At 40.1% G+C, this 14072-nt stretch overlaps 1 protein-coding gene across 7 annotated transcripts in view; it reads left to right on the top strand.

Annotated features, from left to right (window-relative positions):
• The window catches only part of LOC145986749 (homeobox protein PKNOX2-like), a 153934-nt gene that overhangs the window by 110446 nt on the left and 29416 nt on the right, over positions 1–14072 (top strand). The window contains exon 1 of one of the 7 annotated variants that reach the window (XM_083121125.1): positions 5638–5761. The exons of the other annotated variants lie outside the window; for them this stretch is intronic. The gene's annotated coding sequence lies outside the window, so the exon portion shown is untranslated. Of the gene's footprint in view, positions 1–5637; positions 5762–14072 lie in introns of those variants that run through there. 7 annotated transcript variants of the gene reach the window in all.

Here is a 14072-nt window from a genome sequence, read left to right on the forward strand (position 1 = left end):
TTCCGTTACGGTACGTACCTCTCCTTAGAATCATACCGGTACAAATTCATGATGGGTATATCTGAACTTTAGGATCGGGTACAATTGTAACAAAACCTATTTTCAGCAAATCAAATGGGTATTGAATGGATCAGAAAATATATGTCATGTAACTCTTCATTTTAAAACTTTCATTGTTGAATTCTTGAAAAATCGATAAGAACTAATATTAATTGAGGTTGTAGGCAATAAAATACAAATTGTATATATATAAATAAATATGGAATCGTGAGATTCGCTATTAATAATGTTACTTTTATATAACCAATACACGTAATATTGGGTGCAAGGTGAACATATTTAAAAGAAATATTTTCAAGCAAGATATTGAAAGTTCGACATGATGATAGTTTATGTAATTAGAATATTACCAACTAATAATACATGTGGAAAAAAGGGAAAGTTAATGTACGCCATATTGAGAAATGTTACCATTTAAGTTACAGATCTGAAATTCGGGTTGACCTGGCATTGCCAATCAAAATTATTTTGGTAAAACTGGAAATTAGACGCCATATTGAAAAATGTCACTTCTTAAGATAGAGAAGTGAAATTCGGTTTGGTGGTAGATCTTGCTAATTAGTGCATGTTAAATCAACATGATTGTGGAAAACCGGAAGTTGATGGACGCCATATTGAAAAATGTTACTTCTTAAGATAGAGAAGTGAAATTCGGTTTGACGGAAGCTTATGTGAATTAGAGCATGGCAAATTGACATGATTGTGGAAAACCGGAAGTTGATGGACGCCATATTGAAAAATGTCACTTCTTAAGATAGAGAAGTGAAATTCGGTTTGGTGGTAGATCTGGCTAATTAGTGCATGTTAAATCAACATGATTGTGGAAAACCGGAAGTTGATGGACGCCATATTGAAAAATGTCACTTCTTAAGATAGAGAAGTGAAATTCGGTTTGGTGGTAGATCTTGCTAATTAGTGCATGTTAAATCAACATGATTGTGGAAAACCGGAAGTTGATGGACGCCATATTGAAATATGTTACTTCTTAAGAAAGAGACGTGAAATTCGGTTTGACGGTAGCATATGCTAATTCGTGTATGGCAAATCAACATGATTGTGGAAAACCGGAAGTTGGTGGACGCCATATTGAAAAATGTTACTTCTTATGATAGAGAAGTGAAATTCGGTTTGGTGGTAGATCTTGCTAATTAGTGCATGTTAAATCAACATGATTGCGGAAAACCGGAAGTTGATGGACGCCATATTGAAATATGTTACTTCTTAAGAAAGAGACGTGAAATTCGGTTTGACGGTAGCATATGCTAATTCGTGTATGGCAAATCAACATGATTGTGGAAAACCGGAAGTTGGTGGACGCCATATTGAAAAATGTTACTTCTTATGATAGAGAAGTGAAATTCGGTTTGGTGGTAGATCTTGCTAATTAGTGCATGTTAAATCAACATGATTGTGGAAAACAGGAAGTTGATGGACGACATATTGAAAAATGTTACTTTTAAAGAAAGAGACGTGATATTCGGTTTGACGGTAGCTTATGTGAATTAGAGCATGGCAAATTGACATGATTGTGGAAAACCGGAAGTTCATGGACGCCATATTGATAAACGTTACTTCTTAAGATAGAGAAGTGAAATTCGATTTGGTGGTAGATCTTGCTAATTAGTGCTTGTTAAATCAACATGATTGTGGAAGACCGGAAGTTGATGGACGCCATATTGAAAAATGCTATTCCTTAAGATATACGAGTGAAATTCGGTGTAATGGTAACTTATGGTAATTAGTGCATGGCAAATAAACATGATTGTGGAAAACCGGAAGTTGGTTGACGCCATATTGAAAAATGTGAAATTTGGTTTGATGGTAGATTATGGAAATTACAGCATGGAAAATCAACATGATTGTGGAAAACCGGAATTTGGTGGACGCCATATTGAAAAACGTTACTTCTTAAGACAGAGGAGTGAAATTTGGTTTGATGGTAGCTTATGGGAATTAGAGCATGACAAATGAACATGATTCTGGAAAACCTGAGTTTGATGGAATTCATATTTAATTTTTAATAAATAAAAACTAAATCGACACTCAAATGTATTTCTTTTTCAACATGGCGTCTATCAACTTCCAGTTTCACAGACAGCATATGCATTGTCCATGTTCGAATTAGTAAGCGCAATAATCTAACCGAATTTCACCTCTTCATCTTAATAAATTGCATTTTTCATTATGCCGTCCATCGACTTTCGGTTTTATAATATCGTATAAATTGACCATGTTCTAATTAACATAAGCAATCACCAAAGCAAAGAGGAATATTAAAGTAAATTTTTCCGTTAACGTCCGGTTTTCCCTAATCATGTTGATTTCCAATGCAGTAATATCCATAATATCATAAAACCGAATTTCACTCCTCTATCTTAAGAAGTAACATTTTTCAATATGGCGTCCATCAACTTCCGGTTTTCCACATCATGTTGATTTGTCATGCTCTAATTCCCATAAGCTACCTTCAAGCCGAATTTCACTTCTCTATCTTAAGAAGTAACATTTTTCAATATGGCGTCCACCAACTTCCGGTTTTCCTGAATCACGTTGATTTGCCATGCTCTAATTCCCATAAGCTACCTTCAAGCCGAATTTCACTTCTCTATCTTAAGAAGTAACATTTTTCAATATGGCGTCCACCAGCTTCCGGTTTTCCGGAATCATGTTGATTTGCCATGCTCTATTTCCCATAAGCTACCTTCAAGCCGAATTTCACTTCTCTATCTTAAGAAGTAACATTTTTTCAATTTGGCGTCCACCAACTTCCGGTTTTCCGGAATCACGTTGATTTGCCATGCTCTAATTCCCATAAGCTACCTTCAAGCCGAATTTCACTTCTCTATCTTAAGAAGTAACATTTTTCAATATGGCGTCCACCAACTTCCGGTTTTCCTGAATCACGTTGATTTGCCATGCTCTAATTCCCATAAGCTACCTTCAAGCCGAATTTCACTTCTCTATCTTAAGAAGTAACATTTTTCAATATGGCGTCCACCAGCTTCCGGTTTTCCGGAATCATGTTGATTTGCCATGCTCTAATTCCCATAAGCTACCTTCAAGCCGAATTTCACTTCTCTATCTTAAGAAGTAACATTTTTCAATATGGCGTCCACCAACTTCCGGTTTTCCGGAATCACGTTGATTTGCCATGCTCTAATTCCCTTAAGCTACCCTCAAGCCGAATTTCACTTCTCTATCTTAAGAAGTAACATTTTTCAATATGGCGTCCACCAACTTCCGGTTTTCCACAATCATGTTGATTTAGCCGTGCTCTAATTAGCATTATCTACCTTCAAACTCAATTTCACTTCTCTACCTATTTTAAAAGTAATGGGGCCTACTGCACATGCCTCCTAGTAACAGGTTGCCTGAATGACGAATATCGACCTTCTGCGCAGGTCATTGTAATTAGTATAATATACATGAGCTTGTTGAAACTAATTGTTTCTATTGTTAATAGTTTGCCAAAGTGACGGTCTTCAAAATTTTTGCTTAGCTGATACCATTATTAACAAATTAATTAAAGATAAAGTAGATAGCATTTATACTTATTTTTCGGATAAATAAAATCCAGAAAGATCACGAATTACTTTTTTCTAAAGTTATTATAATTAGTTTTAAACAAAGAAGTGTATATTTATCGGTATTCCATTTGCTGCTGTGGAATGTTGATTGACAGTAAACTGTTATGATACGTACTGTAAGTTCCTGTTACAAATGTTACCCGCTTCATCCATTTCTATCCACGTACCGGTATTTTAATAACAAGCGCTGGTCATTGTGCTTCAGTACCGGTTACCAACTTGTGGTTCCATTTCGTACCCGGTAGCCACCGTTCAGGTACAGTATGTACGGGTACGATCGTACCCGTTCCATCCGAGACCCGTTCCACTCAGTACCTGAAGCGAATGGGTCGTTGAGTAACGGTACGCCTAATTTACCCAGGTTGCAGGTAGGTCGAATCTGTCCGGTACTGTGTGGAACGCCAATGCCATTGTAACGCATATCGATAGTTCCGTTCGTAACTTGACAGCGTTACAAGTTGGGTTACGTTACAGGTCCCTGGTTTTTTTTTACTTGGCTAGAATTGGACACGAAAATTGATTCCACTTTTTTTCCTTGAACAAGCTTCTATTTGTATATAAAAATTGTTTTCATTGTTTATTTATTTTGGACAATATTGAATATACTTAATTCTTTTGACAACTAAGACTTCTTTATTTTTTTATTTATTTGGAAATAATAAAACAACATTGGTTTGGAATTAATTTGAAATATCTGGAAAACCTGGAAAAGTCAAGGAATTTCTTTTCGCAGAAACGATAAACACACTGGATTACGACTTACACCCTATCTTGGATCGTCGGTTATGTCTTTTATATTCTTACCACATTTCAAATATCCCTTTTTTTTCATTTTGTGGCAAAGCAATTCCAGTGGAAACCTTTTTACACTTGAAGACCCAGAGCTTTAGCCTCCCAAGCCCCCTACCTTTATCCGGGCATGGTTAAAAGAATACAGAATGGTTTAGAATTTTATTTGAAAATACCTGGAAAAGTCAGGAAATTTATTTTGGCAATGTGATTGATTTGATTGATTGCTTTCTTGTAATTTATTTCGCGTTTCGGTCACTTTTGGCTAATTGCAAAGATGACGACGAGTGTAACGTGCTTCGAGACTAGCGATCTTGGGTTCGAAGCCGGAGTAAAGGAAAGACTTTACGTTGTGTTCGCTTCTGTGTATCTTTCATCATCAAGTCACTATCGTTGGAAATGCGACGCAAAATGGTCAAAAGTACAAATTTTCAATTGACAATCAGGCTTCATCGTCGCGATTAACCTAGACGCGTAGAAAAACAACGTTTACTTGAACCTAGATTGAACTATATAGGAACAATCATGCTACTCACTAGGAATCGAACTCAGGACTAGGGATGGTCACAAAATCGGATAACATTTCGGATGCAACGGATAATCCGGATACAACAGACTTGATGAAGTATATGTAGAAAATCCGTACATTGAAATACAAAAATGACGAATAAAAGAATATGTGGATAGCCCGTAGAACGGATAATCGATAAAACTGTCTTGATAAGGCACACGGTCGGATATCCGGACAATTCAGTTATCAGAATATCCGATATCCGGATAAGAATCATCCGGTATCAGGATAGAATGTTATCCGCATTTGGCCATTCCTACTCAGGACACCGTGCTTACGAGATGACAGCGGAGACATCCTACAAATTGGGATGATTAATTTAGATTTTGATTTCGTTTACATGCTCCTTCACCACATTTGGTAAATCGCGATAATGGCAAGCACAACCGGACGGGACTCGAAGCACAAGCTCTGCAGGCGCCAGGACCTTCGTCAGCCTGCAAGCATGTGCTCCAAAGTTGCTTTACGTGGTCGGACCAATCACAAGACTGCAATCGCGCACGTGTAGAGATTTTCGGACGTAGCTGGCAACCCCGATCCGCTTGGCAACACTGCAGTGACGTCACGGCGGGTTTGAAGGGGTTCCGCTCGTCCCGTGCTGTGCGTGTCCAGTTCCCGGGCGGCATTCCCTCGCCACGCGTGTTATTGCGAGAGAGCTGGCACCGCCGCAGGCACTCACGTGATGGAGGAGACTCCGATCGCTCCTGTCAAGGTTGTCAGGCAGCAGCTCCTGTGGTGCATGTGATGTCGCGAGGTGAGTCCAAAATAACCGAAAATTAATGGTCTGTTTGGGCTTCGCATGCAGCTTCAAACTGCCTTCATACGCTGTCGGGAAGTTGCGTCGAAACTATTTTTCCTGCGATGCAGGTGGTTGACGGTTGTGGAATTTCGATGTGATTCAGTTTTTGTATTTCTGTTGCAGTTAATTTGCTCAAAACTTAACTCCGTTAGAGTTGTCGTCAATTTTAAAATTGATTTGGCTTATTTTACTTCGAGTTTCTGCCACTTGGCTAATCGCTAATCACAAGCAACACCCATGCCCAGGCCGGGATTCGAACCCGGGGCCCCTGGTATCGTAACGCGTTGTGCTAACCGCTACGCCACTGAGATCGGTGTCACTTTTAAAACTACCTAGAACGTGAAGGACTACAAACGCACTTTTCTACTCCTAATTGACGACCATTTAAAATTAGTACTAATTTTTAATATTTCTTAGAAATAATCGTCATATGTGTTCACATCAGAAAATAAGGAAAACTCTTGAAAAAAGTACGTGACGCAAAATATTGGCTCACATCAAATGTATGTGTGGAAATTTAAATTTTATTTAATAAAATAGCAAATTTTTGTTCAGTATCGTAGAAAAGTGCCAAAAAGTAGCTACCTGTAAAAGTAGCTGGTAATTTCGTGTCTCGTTACTTGTAAGAAGTAAGTGAGTTAGTGTTACTCGAAAAATTAAGCTTATTAGGGGTAAGGTGGTTGAACCGTTTTCTGGACTCTGGTCCTCCCTCCTAGTGTTACATTTGTTTATATCTTTTAAAATATCTTGGAACACTCCCGTTTCAAGAGACTAGGTGAGAAGTTCAAAGTACTCTGTTAAGGTACATAGAAAATTAATTACTGGAATCAACATATCATTGTAAATATCTTTTCGAGGAAGGATCAGGGAGAGGACGGGGTCATTAACCTCTGACACGAACCCCTCCCTTCCCCCAAACTTAGAAATAGTTCCAATTGCATACGGTATGTCAAAGTTCACGTTAAATTAATTACTGGGTGTGGATGATAAAACCGGTAGATGAAAAGTATTAATTTAGTTTAAAATTGTGACCAGAAATAGGTGTAAATGTGAATTATTATTTGTTGAGATGCTTCTACAGAGGTTGTTTCCTATCTATGGTGACGATTTCAGACTGCAGCTACTTTAAGAGAAACCATGTCGCCATCATCGAGAGTGCTCTATTTGGTGTCCCTGCATCTTGGCAATTGCCCGACAGCGAAGTTTCCACTGTCATGTCCAGCCTCAACGACTCCTCCTGACAGGCTTTCCATAGCCCTTCAATGGTGCGGGTCTCCTGTGAGACAAGGCTCGTTTCAGTAGGCTGAAGGCGCAAAAGTCCATCGGTGAGGCATCAGGTGACTTCACTGCAATGTCTGTGAAACGAATGGCACGAATTCCAGTTTCATCTGCCATCTTTTGGAGGAAGAGGCGGGTTGAGCGAGATGTGTGACTTGACACCTTGTTTTGAGCTTATGAACACGCCCTTTGCGTCGCTTTTCCAAACCCAAATCGCGGTGAATGATGGTGTGCACTGTCTTCAGTGATGTTTGTAGCCGGTTCGCGATACTTGTGGCTGGATTCTCCCTGATGACCCAGCGCCCGGACGTCCCGAATTGTAGCTGGTGTGCGGCTAGTGGCAGGCCGGGGGTTGGCCTGTTTCTGCCCCATAGGAATCATCCCACGCCTCGCATTACCTGCCCCTTTCAACACCCGTGATATGCCATTTTTGGACACAGTGAATCCACGCTCCTTGCACAGTTTTATAATGGCACTATCAATGTAGTTTAGGCCGGAAAGTGCAGATATGTAACCCTCCCAATATGCACTGATTTTCGGCGACATTCTTCCCGATACTCACTGACCACACCTGTCACGCACAGTCAACGGTCCAACGTACCCACACGACTGGCAGCTTCGTTCTCTTCCCTGCAAGAGGTGTGCAATTTCGTCACCATAGATCGGAAACAACCTCTGTATATATGTGCACACACACAGCTTTCATTTTTTTACTGCGGGTTTCCTCGATGGTGTAGTGGTAAGGTCGTCACCGTGTATTCAAGGGATTCATGCTCGATACACGTGGTTTGGGTTTCACTTTAAACTGTAGGTCGAGTCCCGATTTGCCTATCTGTGCATAAAGTGGACTTTAAAAAGTTCAAGTACTCGAAAAAAACAAATTTCGTTACCTTAAAAGTGGATATATGCGCCCCTCTCCCCGGGATAAATTCTAGCTACTATATTCTCATATGTCATTCATACCAAAGAGATACAATACGCTTTGATACCACTAGGTGCACAAGTCTGCTTTCTAACGAATGGTGCCTATAGATGTTTTTTCAGGATATCTCTGTTCAATCTCCTGCACATATTGGAAGTGAGTCTGAAATCTGACGTTGGAGAGAACGCTCCGCCCACACAGCGCTATTCACTGCTAACGGGCATGCTCATCCTACTGCGCATCCTTAGTATCCAGCTTGCGCGGAGTATAGGCCCGCTGACTAGCTTAAGATGACGAATGGCTAAATCCGGATGAGATATCCGTATATCGGATAATTTTCTATCCGAATATCGCTTATTCTGATATCCGAAATGTCCGGATGTGTACATTATCCGGACAGTTATCTTCTATTCATTTTACGGGCTGTCCACATATTATTTTATTCGTCATTTTCGTATGTCACTGTACGGATTTTCTACAAACCCTTCATCAAATATGTTCTCTCCGGATTATCCGTTGCATCCGAAACGGATATCGGATAATTTTAAATCCGGATATCCGTTATCCGGATTTTGTGACAATCCCTACTTCAGATTTAAATCCACAGATGCTTTACACTCGATGGAGCTCTGCTAGCTCCGATGAGGGTTCTCTCCTGTAAGAAAATGAAGAAGAAAAGCATCCTATCACGTATTTCTTAAGCGGCATATCCTGTGGGACCAGGCACGGTGTTCCCACATTAGATAGCGACGTCCGGCTTGCACTGTTTAATAACAGAGTAGAGACACTGTCATTAACTTTTGACGGAAGACTGCTGATTCTTCTTGGACTTGTTTGCCGTGAAGCAGAGTACGTGACCGAAGCAGCCTCCGAGAGAACGCAGGGCCCTTCCAAGTACAATGAGGAGCGGTGGCGTTCCCTTCACTTTTATTCATTTTCTAAATTGATAAAATATTTTTTGCTTGAGTTAATTGAGCTTTGTTTTACTACACTGTGGTATGTGGCAATAATTCTTTAAAAATTATGGAGAAGAAACTAGACTTTTCCAGTCTTCTTCGAGGCCTCTTCTCGAGTGTCGAAGTAATAGATACAGAAATGAGACACTTATTATGTGGACGCGGTGAAGCCCTGAGATTTTCGAAAATGCAACTTTCTCCCAGTTTCGCCCTTCAAGAAAGTTTTTACACTCTGTAGCTGAGTTAGAATCGATAGTACCGTATCATTCCAGAGAATGACGGAGATCAGAACCAGTCACTCCCACAATTAATTAATGGGTGATGTAACTTATTCATCCTTCATCCTCAATGATGAGAGCACTCGTCATTAACATGACAAGTTAAACGCTTGGCAGTGCGAAAGGCACAACTAAAACTAAACAGCTTAGCAATTAGAAAAGGCAATGGTCACTCATTGGGTTTTATGAACCTTCGAACCTGAATCATGGCTGGGTTAGGATAATTACCTGTCTATCTGAAGAGTGATGATAAATTCGAAGAATAAAATAAACTAAGTCCTCTCTAGGCTTCGTTGCTTGTTGACCAGGCCTCGCCTAACTTTCCCTCAAGTCCTTTCTCCAAGCTCCTCTCTCTCTCCTCAATCCAAAACCAAAGTCAGTCCCTTCTCAGTCTGTCTCACCTCTATATCACCCAGGCCATGGAGACCTTCCTCCATGCCGAAACGTGATTTTTACTGCCTCTATTGCAAACAGCTGACTCCATAGGCTGATGGAACTTCCTATATCCTGAATACCTCAGGAAGTTTGCATAGCGCAACACTGTGCATTATTTACATACCTCAGAGGTTGAGACAACTGAGATAAACAAGTGAATGCCCTGGTCAACATGAAGCATCAGAGAGGCTTTAAATAAAATATAATCTTATGGGTTGATACAGTACCAATATTTCCGGTGTTTATACTTAACCACAAAGAAGTAAACGCAAATTAAAAATACGCAATGGTGTAACTAGGGTGCGAAATCATTGAAGTCTGATGGGGGGAGGAAGATCTGAATATATATATATGTGTGTGTGTGTGTGTGTGTTTATTATTGATATAAATTTCTTATGCTATTATGCAAGAAATATAACTATAAAATTAAATTTATATATATATATAAAATATGTTTATGAAGTAGCAAACTAATTCCTTTACCCATTCTTTAAAAATATCAAGAAATATCAACTATTTTGTAATTATTTTATTATGTAAAAATTTTTTGTTCAGTTTTTCATTTCTATTAATGTAAATTAATTAGATTTCATGCTTATATGTATTTGTCTTGCATTCTTTTTTCACTTTTATTGTGCAAATATTGATGTTGCTATGTTAATGGTCTCTTGAGAGCGAGCTCTTTAGTAAAGTATATTTGAAGTCAAAACTAATTGCTTATCTTAGTTGTTATAACAATAATTCTGCCCGCCCCCCGGAAACTTGGTGGGAGGATTTTTCAGGATTTCGCATCCTACTGGGTACAGCGCATTAATGTTTGACCTTTAATTAAGATAATTAGGACATCAAGATTAGCCAAAGGTGGTAGAAAAACAAAGTAAAATAAACCAAATCATTATTACGAAGAGAGAATACAGAAATTGTACAATAAAATTATGTACAGCCTACTGCTCGCACAATAAACAAGGAACGAATAAGTAATAATAATGCAGGATTGAGAAAGTAATGAATAAGTATAAGTGCAAGAATAAGCAGGCAACAAATAAGTTTTATTGCAGGAATAAACGGACGAATTAGTTTCAATGTAGGAATAAGCCATGAAGGAATAAGTTTTAATACAGGAATATGAGCGAATAAGCTTTAATGCTGGAATAAGCAATGAAAGAATAAGTCCATAATACAAAAGAAAGTAATATGCACAGCCAGTTATTTTTTCACGGAACAAAATAAGACAAAATGAAATGGATGGATGAAAATAGATGCAAATAACTATAAATTGAGTGCAACGAGCATGCTTGTTATATTAAATGCTTTTTTTCTGTGTACGATAGGCTTGCCTTGGAGTTTTTATGTCAAGGTTATTGTTCCCTTCGGTTTGGCTTATCTGCTTTTGTGGAGAGCCATTACCTTGTTCCATTGTATTCCTTACATGTACTGCAACTTTACAGACCTGTGTTATTCACCCCTTCGTGTGTGTCCCTTCTGTTCTTGCATCCGTTCTTTCATATAACGTTCGAATTCTCCCACGTAAGACCGCACACATTCGCTGCTTTGCTTTTGATGATGTTTAATCTTCTCTCGCGCAGAACACTTCCAAAGGATTGATTGAGTTGGTATTTCAAGTCCACGTTATGCACAGTAAGGCTAATCAGGACTGGACCTACAGTTTAAAGTGTATCCGAACCATTATGTGCCTCCACCGGGTACCGAACCCGGGACCGATTGATTACAAGGCGGCGACGCTGCCACTGCGCCATCGGGGAAGCCCCCTTCCAAAGGTGTACATACAGGAAAGGAATAAGCTCTTTGCAGTATTGTAGAAGCTGAGTATTATTCGATCAAGGATATCAGGATAACTTTTAATCAGATACATATACTTTAGGCATGGTTCAGTTTGGAACAGGCCGTACAACAGTATAATTCGTGATTGCAGATCTTCTATAGTAGAGGGATTGAAGATTGCAATTCAGTAGTTCAGCGTCGTCCGTTACTTTCCTTCTCTTTCTCGTTCTCTCTGAGTGTCCTTTTCGCTTTTTTTTTTCTCCCCTTTCCTTGTTTCTGGCATCTTCATTTCTTCCTTTTACACACACTCTTTGTGTGTGTCTTTGTGGCTTTTTTATTTCTCTTCTGCTACTCTGTCTTCTTTCATCTCTATGAAAGACACATGGCACAGTGGTTCGGATCCAGATTTAAACTGTAGGTCCAGTCTCGAGTAGCCTTCCTGTGCATAAAGTGGACGAGATCAAATCCTCTCTCATCATTTCTGTCTTTCCCCTAAAAACTTCTCTTCTCATGACACCTGAAAGTGACGTCAGTACCTACCACTTCATTAAGAACACAACTTCTTAATTGTAATGATCCCCTGAAAGAAAATTCTGCAGGCGCATGCTTACCGTCTGCAGTTTGGTGGTCCCCTTAGGTAGCCACCAGCAGCACCAAGAATTTCTGCGGCGAGTGGAAATAATGCAAGACTGTTTGTTCCGCAGCAGAATTCGTGACTCCGAGATTTGTGCTACAAGAGTTCCACTGATTAGGGCGAGCTCGTAAAAGAGATATTTAAAAGGCTTCAGCGGGAAAGGTGCGTGTTTGGAACAGCAGCACAAACAACAAGAGGTTGCGTACAGACGGGGCTGGTTTCAAAGCTGGTAACGACCAGCCAAGTCGCAATGCACGGGTTGTTATGCTTCCCGGCTGCTGGACTCGTACCGTTCACTCAATCAGGATTCATAGTACAGTCGTTTCCAGTGGCGTGACCAAGAATTTTGTCAAGGAGATTCTCCACGCAGCAGTTAATCCTGTAATTTGTCAAGCGTCCCTGGTGGCGTATTGGTAATACTGTCGCCTTGTTAGCAAGGGGTTTCAGGTTCGATCCTACTTTAAAATGTAGAGCCAGTCCCGATTATGGGATCTGAGCATAAAATGGACGTAGTAATGCTTGTAATATATTAGGCTTGATTTCCACTGTATCTTGAGGAAATTTTTAGCGTATCCTTAAGTTTAGAATGTGTTATGTTGCGTTCTGTAGAAGTGTCTTTACAACATTGCACTTTTAACTTTTTTGAAGACACTTTTTTACACCGCTTTTTTAACTCCCAGGTAAGGATTTCAGATAAAGGGATATTTCTCCGTATACACTGAAGGTTGCAAAATGGTCATATGTGCTCATGTAAAAGTAAATAGTAAAGCGCTCCCCTGTTCTTTGCACCATGCCATGAAGGCGTATAGGGGGTGTGGAGTTAGGGCCCCACACTTTCATTGATCACGACCGAAGATGGGGGCGATGGTGGGTCGGCACCTCGCCCCTGACCGCCTTTACCCCTCCCCCCCAGAATTTCCTCCAGGTACCCACTTTATAAGACGCTGGGTGGGTGCTGGAGCCGTTTGAACAGTTGGGTAAAAAAAAAAAAAACAAGAAGAAAAAGACAGTTCTACTCGCAGGGGTAGAAAACAATTATTTTGCTTATTTACTTTTGAACTTGGTAAGTCTTTCAGGGGGGGGGGAGTCCGGACTCTTGGCAATATTTGAATTTGTAAAATTTATTTTTCTATTATTGGTCAATAAATCCTTGTTTGCATCAAAGTAGTACAACACGTGACCCACAAAATCTTAGGACACCCATCCAGTAACCAACCCACACCTAAACGTCTGTCGCCACCACTGACTGAAACTTATTCTGTAGTGAAATCTGTTCGTGAGAATAAAATTGACATTAAGGGCAAAACCCGGCCACTGGTCATTATAAAAGGTATGCATATCTTCCTTGTCTCCTGACGCAAAATGTAGATCGTTGTTCAGGTTTATTTCTGCCGTAAACTCTGCATTTGAAATGTTAACGTCCTTTTCTCTTTTTTTTCCGGCAAGGGCGTTGTATAAGATTGCGTGATTTTAATCCTTGCAATTCTGCAGGGAAACGGTTACAGCAGGTGCATGCACCGTCCCGTCTTTCTCGTCTACTTCATAAATTATCAGCAATTTTCAGTGGGTGCTATTTCCTTTCGGCGGCTTACGAAAAGGATAAAAGCAGATGGATGCGGTCGGGCGCACGGTTTTGAATGGACGCTGCACTACGATGAGATCACGTGACAGCCCCGCGACAGGTTAAGTTTGCAGCAAGTTTAATGTATTAATCCACTCGAGAACGGCGCTCAGCATCTCCCGTGCGAGTCTTGCTTTAACTGCCGAGCTGCTCACATCACAGACAGCGAGAAAAGCAGTATTGCAGTGGAACTACATTCTGCGCTCCCGTTTGGGTCTTCATATGCGAAAAGTTGCTGCAAACTTAACTTTGTCGCGGTGCATAGTGGTGTATATTGTGTGTAGACATATATACCGGCTTATCCACGTAGTGGTGGTAGGTTGGAAAACAGCGAAGGGTTAAGGAGATAATTCTCTCGTT

Source organism: Lepisma saccharinum, chromosome 4 (assembly GCF_977018435.1).
Source record: "Lepisma saccharinum chromosome 4, izLepSacc3.1, whole genome shotgun sequence".
NCBI lineage: Eukaryota > Metazoa > Arthropoda > Insecta > Zygentoma > Lepismatidae > Lepisma > Lepisma saccharinum.